We start from the raw sequence: 8,756 nt of genomic DNA on the forward strand, positions 1-8,756 counted from the left end.
ACTTGTCCTTATCAAATGCCATGGAAGCCAGTTGCTAAAAAATTCATACCTCACATGGAATGAAATTATAATGCCCAAAAAAGAAGACAACTTGATTTTGACATGAAAAAAAAAAAACAAACCCAAAAACCACTATATTTTACAACTGGTAAGATATTGGCTGTAAAGAGCACAATATATTTATTTCATGAAACAAGCAGTGATTCTCCAGTTTACTCTGAGTTAATTACTCAGACTTCAATGGAGACTTTAAAAATGGCACTTAGATATGTCATCTTCAAGTCATTTATCTGCTCACAGATAGGAAATAATTTGAATTGTTAGTAAGGAATCAGTAGAATTACAACTTGCAGAAGGGGGTTCTGGCCACAAACAACTACATTAAATTTATTTCCCAAATTCTGTTCTTAATTGGTATCAGTTTTCTGTGGTAACTTTCAAAAAATATCTGACAGGAAAGGAAATTTTTTAGTGCTCACAAATTAATTAGAAAACAGTAAATGTATTTGTAATTGAATGGTTTCTTCAGTTTGCTCCTGGTTACCTCTCTTGAAGCAGCTGAATGAAATTCTAGTTTGAATAATTGTGATAATCACAATTTATTCTTTGGAGAATCAATTTGGTGCCCACTGCCATTAATGGGAATTTGTAACTGTTGGAGCATTCAAAAAGCAGTAAAATGCTGAAATTCTCTACATTTTAGAACAAAACTGTTATATTCTTAGCACAGTACCTTCAAGTAAAATATTTGTGCACATTGTACTACAGCAAATGCTGCAATAAATGGAAGTTTGAGCTCAGCAAGGTGAGAAAAGACATTAGGCATCATTTGAAAAGCCATTATTGTGACAAATCCTTGTTTTTTTTTACATCCAGGCACACCCCAAAGATTTCAACATGATTTATTCTTTCCACGTACACATTTCACCAAGCAATTATTCACTTATTTATTTCCCAGTTAAAGGTCAATCCATTACTCCAACTCATCATTTCCAGGGAAAAAAGATCTCATTTCTCTATTTTCCAACATCTTCCAGAAAGGTGGGCTCAAATTTTCTCCACAAGCCCCACGCTGGAGCTTTCAAACAGTCACAGCATCATTTCCTAACAAACCCATTATCCAAATTGTAGTCACTGGACAAATGGTGATCCACAATATGCTGACTGCATTCCCAGAAATCTAAACTGCTACCTGAGGATTTATTGTACATTTTTTTCAAGTTTTTAAATCATATTGTAAGGAGTACAGAAAAAATTAAATACAGGACAAGCCATAACATGCTTTCCCAATACTGTTTTTCTTGGGGAATAATTTCATAGGATTGTTATGGGATGACTAATTTAAAGGAATATTATTCCTTGAGTTTTGTGTGATAGAGATGATTACCCACCCCAGCCTAGAGGATCTGTTAGATCTGCTCTTCAAAGCCATATATCCACAAAAAAAGAGAAAATATAAGCAATTCCCATACAGAGAAGTTTAATGTTGTCCATTTGAAGGGTCAGAGTTGGAAGGGAATGCTACTGTTAATCTGCAAAGGAAAATGCTCATCTTGCCCAAATACACCTTTTTAGAGAAAAAAAGGGAAGTCTCAATCCATATTTTTGTACTTACATTGAGATACTTCATCCCTCTGGCTCAAGATGACTTTTTCTTACAGAATATCCAAGGGATTAGAAATAAAATCAACCAAATAATAATGATTTAGAAAAGCAACACATCCAACCAGCCACCTGCAGGATCAAACCCACTGGAAAAGGCAGGGAAAAATGTTAACAGGTTACCTGCTGTCAATCAAACTGGCCTCAAAATGACTGACCACAGCTTGGAGGGTTAAGCAGGGCTGTGTTGCTAAGGATAGAAATAAAAGCTACCTAAGCGGCTGGAGAAGGCTCTCAAATCCACTGGAGATTTAGCCACAATTTGTCCAATCCCTCTTTTCCTTGTGGCCATGTAACTCCAGCATAAAGCTGACTCTGCTCTGAAATCACACCAGTACAACTGGAAATGCAATTCCTCTCTTAAATGAAGGCCTGCAGAGACCTGGAAAACTTTGCTGATCCAACCCACTCATTAAAATGCTTTGGAATTTTATTTATCTTTAGGACTCCAGGGGAATCAATGGGACTGGAGTAAGGATGATGGTGGCTCTGAAGGATTTGTGTGGATCTGTCAATTCTGACCTGGTTGATAGTCCCTCACTCAAGACAGAGAAAGGTGAGATCCATACAAACTTTTTCAGAGAAATATTAACAGGAAAGTCTGGAGAGCCCTAACCCCAAAATTTTCAAGTTCATGGTAGGTGTCAAAGTCACATTGTCAGAGTGATGTTCAGGTGGATCACTGAGATTTGAACGTGAAATACAGACAGACAGGCACATGAATGACAAATAATGGGAAATTACTTCTTCTGTCATAATTCACCTGTAAGAGACTTCCTGTTTTGTCTCTCAGTTCCTACTTGCAAAAGAAAAAGACACAAACACAACAACAACAACAAAAAATCAGTTGGATTTAGGTACAAAATCAGTGAGAAATCTCACTCCTGCAAGGACTAGAATTTTTGAAGATTGGACCTGATGATCTTGGAGGTTTTTTCCAACCTTAGTGATTGGGATTCTGTGATTCCTCTACTTACACAGCCTGTGCACCTCTCTCACTCCCAGCACTAAGCACATTCTTTTGCAGAAACAAATTACATGCAGAGAGATCAGGGTCATAAAGGGCTTTTATTACAAGGGCAGGGATTTGGGAATCCTGCAAGAATAAATCCAGCAAGGTTTATATCTCAGATCCTTAACAGGAATCTTCTAAATGTAATGCCAGTGTAGGAGCTGTTACAGTCCTCTTTGTACAACACTGCTTTTCCAGCTTGGACACATCTTTGAGGGTCCAGAGGCCATTCCTGTGGGATCCTTCATCCCGAGGACCAAGGTCATCTCTTTTTGGGCTTGAATTGGGTATAAGAGATCACAACTCTACAGGAAAATTTGTGGGAAAATCCATGGGAAAGACTGAACGCCTCATGGAGGGGCTGTGACAGGGAGCTGGTCCCTGGTTTTCAATTACCCTTCACAGTTTGAAATGAAATCTCAAGACTAAAGTATAACAGGCAAGGAAGTTCTGGATTTCTCAACTTTATGAAGCTTCTGTTGCTGGAATTCACAGAGGAAGCTGTATGACCCCTTAGCCAAAACCTAATGGAATGGTTTGAGTTGGAAGGGGCATTAAAGTTCCTCTCATTCCACCCTCTGCCAGGGACAGACACACTTTCCATTCTCCAAGGTTGCTCCAACCTGGCCTTGGACATTTCCAGGTATCCAGGGACAGCCACAGCTTCTCTAGGAAACCAGATCCTCCCCACCCTCACATGGAACAATTCCTTCCCAATATCCCAGCTAATCCTGCCCTCTGGCAGTGGGAAGCCATTCCCTGTGTCCTGTCTCTCCTGCTTCTTGTCCAAAGTCCCTCTCCACTCTCCTGGAGGGCCCCTTCACTTGCAGCATTAACATCTGCTCACATCAGCCTTCACCTTCTGTCCCTTGCACTGCTCTTATCTTGGAAAGATTTTTGGCTCCTCTCTGTTAGGGATGTAGAAGAAGTAGAGGAATGCAGGTGTCACCCAGAAGGTGCCTGAGCCAAGGCAGGAGAGCTGTCAGGGAATGTGACTCCATAAATTGAGCACCACTGTTCAAGACCTTTATGAGGAGCTTCCAGACTTGACTTAAATACTTTAAATTATCGAGAACCCACTCCATCCAGCAGTGACAGCTCATTAATTCCACTTAATACTAAAATCTGTGTCCTCTCACCTGAACAGTCCCAGTGTCAGTTTTTTAATGACTTTTGTTGATTTATCAGGGTGCAGAATTTTGCTGGAAATTTCTCTTCCCATTAAATTTATTGCAGCTTCTATTTCTGCAAAGTCATTTCTTTCAGACAGAAAAAAAATTACAGACCACCAAAACATTTGGAATGCAGCTGTTGAAAACTCCAGGTTTGTCTTCCAGGGAAATCATAAGCAAAATTATTTCATGTGGAATTTTTCCCCGAGTAGGTGAGTGTTTCTAGGTAGGAAGATGAATCAGTTTGAAGATTCAACCATGTTTTTTCTAAAAAAAACTCATTTCAATTTGCTCCATGCTCTTTTTGATGAAGATAAATATTTTTTTATATATCAACGTGATCTTAATTAAAAAGGAGTATTTATGGTCTGACCGAGACAAAGTAATGCCTGGAAAATTACGAACTTTGAGAAATTTGATTCATAAAAAGATAAAAGCATTGAATTGGAAAGCAGATTACCCATTTTCCTATGAATATTTAATGATCATCTGAAAAAAAAGAGACTAAAATGGATAGAATGTATGTTTTCTCCTCAATTAATTTGTTACTTAAATTACTTGGAAGGGGTTATCAAAAGGACTTTAAGATTTTCATTGTTTGGGAAGGGAATTTCTGATAGCTAACGTGTCATTCTAGTCTACAGATGAACGAGCCTAAACCATTCCTCACTTTTCCTCACCCAGGTCCTTGTCAGAGCTGGTCTTACACCCATGGAAAATCACCTCCAGGTAGGAACAGTGTTGGAGATTTCAGGGACTGAAAATTGCTCACTGCTGGATCAGAAAGGAAGCTGCAGATGCAAACTCTGTCTTTAATGCCAAAAAATCTTCTTGATTTGACAGCACCTACAGCTTAGAACATGTTCACCAACTATTTCCTAGGAGGGTTTGGATTCACTGCATCTAAAATCACTAACTTCTTTTCCTTCTCTTCTGGGATTTTGTAAGGAATTTGCAGGGTAGATGGACAGATAAAGGCTCAGTCTCTGGAAACATTCATGGACAGGATGGATGGAGCTCTGAGCAGCCTGGTCTAGTGGAAGGTTCCCTGCCCATGGCAGAGGGGTGGAATTAAGTGGTCTTTAAGGTCCCATTTATGATTCTAGGAGTGAATGATGTGGCTAGAGATGATAAGAGCACTGGAACTGTTGAACCTGGAGAAGGACTTGGAAACATCCACATCCTTGTCCATGACTACCTAGGCCATGGTGTAGGTATGAGATAGAGACTCTTCCCGGAAGAGGAAAGGATTAAGACATGGCAGACACAAGTGGCAGCAGGAAAAAGGTTATTTTGATGGCAGAAATAAATAATTTGTGATGATGATTAGAGACTGGGGCCTCAGAGGTAGAGCCAGGTGTAAGGATACTCCAAACTCATCTGATCTACTGAGACTGTGAGTGTAGAACCTCCGAAGTCTCTTCCAGCCTAATTTATTCTGTGATTTAGCAAAGGCAAGGCAGCTTCTACAAAGGTTGCCTCCACCGGGTGGTGGCAATTGGGATCCACCTAAAAGCCAGTTTAATGTGATCCATCCTTTGCAGCCACCTGAACTGTTCCATTAGCAGAGATGTTTTTCTGGAATCTGATTGAATATTCCACCTCAAATTTCTATAATATTATTCGCTTTTCCCTTTTGTGATCACTGGATTTCCTTCTAAAAATTCAAATATACATTTACCCATGTGACTTTTTTGTTGTTCTGGGTTTCGATTGGGAGGGGAATTGGTGGAATCTTTTACAAGGGTAGGTAGGATTTTTTACTAGTTTGGGGATTTTTAAAAGAACATACTTCTTTTTCTTTGCTTGGGTCCATATAATTTTGAAACACATCAAACCTCAAAGCACAGCAATCCAGGTTCCATTTCCAAGTACAACCTCCAATGCAAAGGATTACAGTGCACTTAACCCAGGTAATAAAGAAGCCCAGCCTTCTGGAGGATAAGAATTAGTCTCAGGGATCAGATTCATCTACAGAAAATCTCCCTGCTATTCTAGATGTATTATCTAATTCATTTTCCAGCCATCAGCCACAGGTGCACAGAAAGAAAATCTACTGAAACTGCTGACAAATCAGGGTGTTTTTTCCCAATGTTCCTTATTTTTAAAACATTCATTCTGTTACAAGATCTCTATAGTTGATACATAATTTTCCATGGGTTTAAGTCATGAAAATGAGTGCCTTCAACATGCAATAAAATACATGAGTTGAGAAACTTTGGAGGTTGGGTTTTGGAACCAGCTGGTGTTTCAGGTCCCTTCCAACCCAAACCATTCTGTGGTTATTCCTTTGTCAAGAGGAGCCTTCACTAAGAAAATAAAAGGTGAATTCATGAAGCTGAGGACCAACACCTCCCTGGGCAGCCCATTTGGCTGGGACACAGCCCCAGTGATCTCACAGCAATGGCCACATCTGGGTGTTTCAGAGTCTGCATTGTTTAGCTCCAGCAACAGGGCAGAAATACCTCTAGGATCAGGGACAAAGCTTTTGTTTCAGAGGGTGTTTCTAGTGCTGATCCAAGAATTTCCCAGTAATATTGTTATAGGTAATCAGCACTGCCCTTTATTCTAATTTCTGGCAATATTGGGGGAAATAACTTTGTATTTCCTTCTGAGGTGAAGTTGGATGTCCAACTTGCTCTGCATGTTTGCAGCAGGAAATTGATAAACAGAGGTGCTATTTCTCTTCTCTCTAATTACGAGGGATGGGACCTGAGGGAATGGTTGGAGCTGTATCAGGAGGAGGTTTAGGTTGGATATCAGGAAAAGGGTCTTCCCCAAGTGAGAAGCTGAAGAACCAGGAATATGCACAAACCCCAGGACCTGAGAGAAGCTGTGCCTAAAAATTGCCACCCAGAATTAGATTGCTGAGAGAGTCCCCATGAGCTTTGGACAGGTTCCAGTCTGCAGCTGGATCTGGCCTGGCAGCTCAAGGGTGTACATCAGGAGAGGGAACTCACCACAGGTTCCAGAAACTGCAGGGGCTGGAATGATTTTTTCACCAGTTTCCACAAAAACCACTCTTGTCCTTCCTCAGGACAACAGGCACCTTTTGAAATGCACAGACATTTTACTGCCCAGACCTCTGGAGTTCAGCATGTGGTTCTCCACATGTCCAGCAAACATTTGCATCCCAGAGTTTCTACCTCCATAAGGCACAAGTCAATTTCCTCTACACCACCGTCATTTCCCTATTTTCCATTTCCAATAAGACATTTGCATGAGATTATTAAACCTTTGAATGAAACATTGACTTTTTTTCTTCAGTACAGATCTCATTTTTCTGACCATTGTTAACATTTCCAGACCCCTTTATATAATTTCTATTTCCTTTCTTATACCTTCAGCTCCTTCCAAATGATTATCAATTTTGATTTTTATTAATGTGTCTTTTACATTCTTAAAAAAAGTTATTTTAAAATATATTAAATCAAATCATCTCTCTCCACAATCCAACATATATATCCTTTCTCTCTCACTTTTTCAAAGTGTATTATTGAATCCATGGACAGCATTTATTCATTCGACAATATCTCTATCTAAAAATGATTTTAAGTAATTTTCCAAGCCAAATCCAGCACTGTGTAAAATCTGATAAACAGTAGAAAGAGTCAAATTTCTCTAGAATCACATGTTTATTTGGCTTTTTGTTTGGAATTCTTCTGCCATACAGCTATACTCTTATTTGGGCCTCAACATTTGCTCCATTGCCTTAGAAGACACAATTTCTCACCTGGAGTGACTCCTTTTGGTTTTGAGTAATAGGAAGAAAAAAATTATCAGGGATAATATCACAGTTTTTTCTTCTTTATTCATCCCAGTTCACATCAGCTGCCTTTGGGAAGTGACCATGTTGGTTTCTCAGTTCATTCCCTAACATCCAATTTGTCAAGATCAGCAAAGCTGATCTGTGTTCTTTCCATTTTTTTTTCAAGGATTCCTCCATTTGTTCTTTACCAATTGCATTTTTTATAGTGACTTCCTTCCTCACTTCAAATCCTGTCCAAATCTCCTCTTATAGTTTTCTTCTTCAGGAGATTTTTTTTAAGGTGTTCAATAACTCAGCCAATTTTAAATTATTGTCATTTTATTCATTTATTAGTCCTGCTTTTTAGGCTGCTTTTCCTCTACCCCCACGATTTATATCTTTCCAGTTCTTACTTATCCTCAATTTTAGTTCTTGTCAGCAAAACTCTGACCTCTCATGCAGAGTAGCATTGCTGATACTGGCGCCCTGGCCAAAATCTAAATTTGGTGTTTTCTGCGATTTTTGCTTGCCTACACTTTTAGCACAATTAAACTGTTCTTAATTTCCCCCACCTATTGAATCCCAGTGCCAGACTCTCAGATCAGATGAGCCAGCAAGAGCTCACGGGATCTCCTGGGATTGAACACCTGCTCTGCTCGGGCACTGCAGGAGCAGAAGGGACAATGCTTCCCCTCCACTGCCAGCTGTGGGACAATGGGGGGTATTTCTGGCACAAACAATCCTCCCCAGATGTTTTGGAGAGAACAAAGTGTCCTGGTGGGGTTGTCCTCTCCTGGGGGAACAAAGTGTCCTGGTGGGGTCGTGCAGTCAGGTGGCCCCACAAGTGCTCAACCCTAAACAGGGTCAGGGAGATCGAGTGCAGGGAGCTGGGACAAGGATCAGCCAGTGCCTGGATAATGTGAGGCAAATAAATCCTGCTGGGCAGGGGACTTGAGGCTGGATGTGGATGTCTGTAATGACTCCAGCTGAGAATGTCACTCCAGCTCTGCTTCAGACCAACCAGAAAGATACGATGTCCTTTGGACTGTGCTCAACCCATGGACTGGTTTGGGTTGGAAGGGACTTTAAAGATCATCCAGTTCCACCCCCTGCCATGGGCAGAGACACCTCCCACTATCCCAGGTGGCTCCAAGCTCTGTCC

Source organism: Passer domesticus, chromosome 3, assembly GCF_036417665.1.
Source record: "Passer domesticus isolate bPasDom1 chromosome 3, bPasDom1.hap1, whole genome shotgun sequence".
NCBI lineage: Eukaryota > Metazoa > Chordata > Aves > Passeriformes > Passeridae > Passer > Passer domesticus.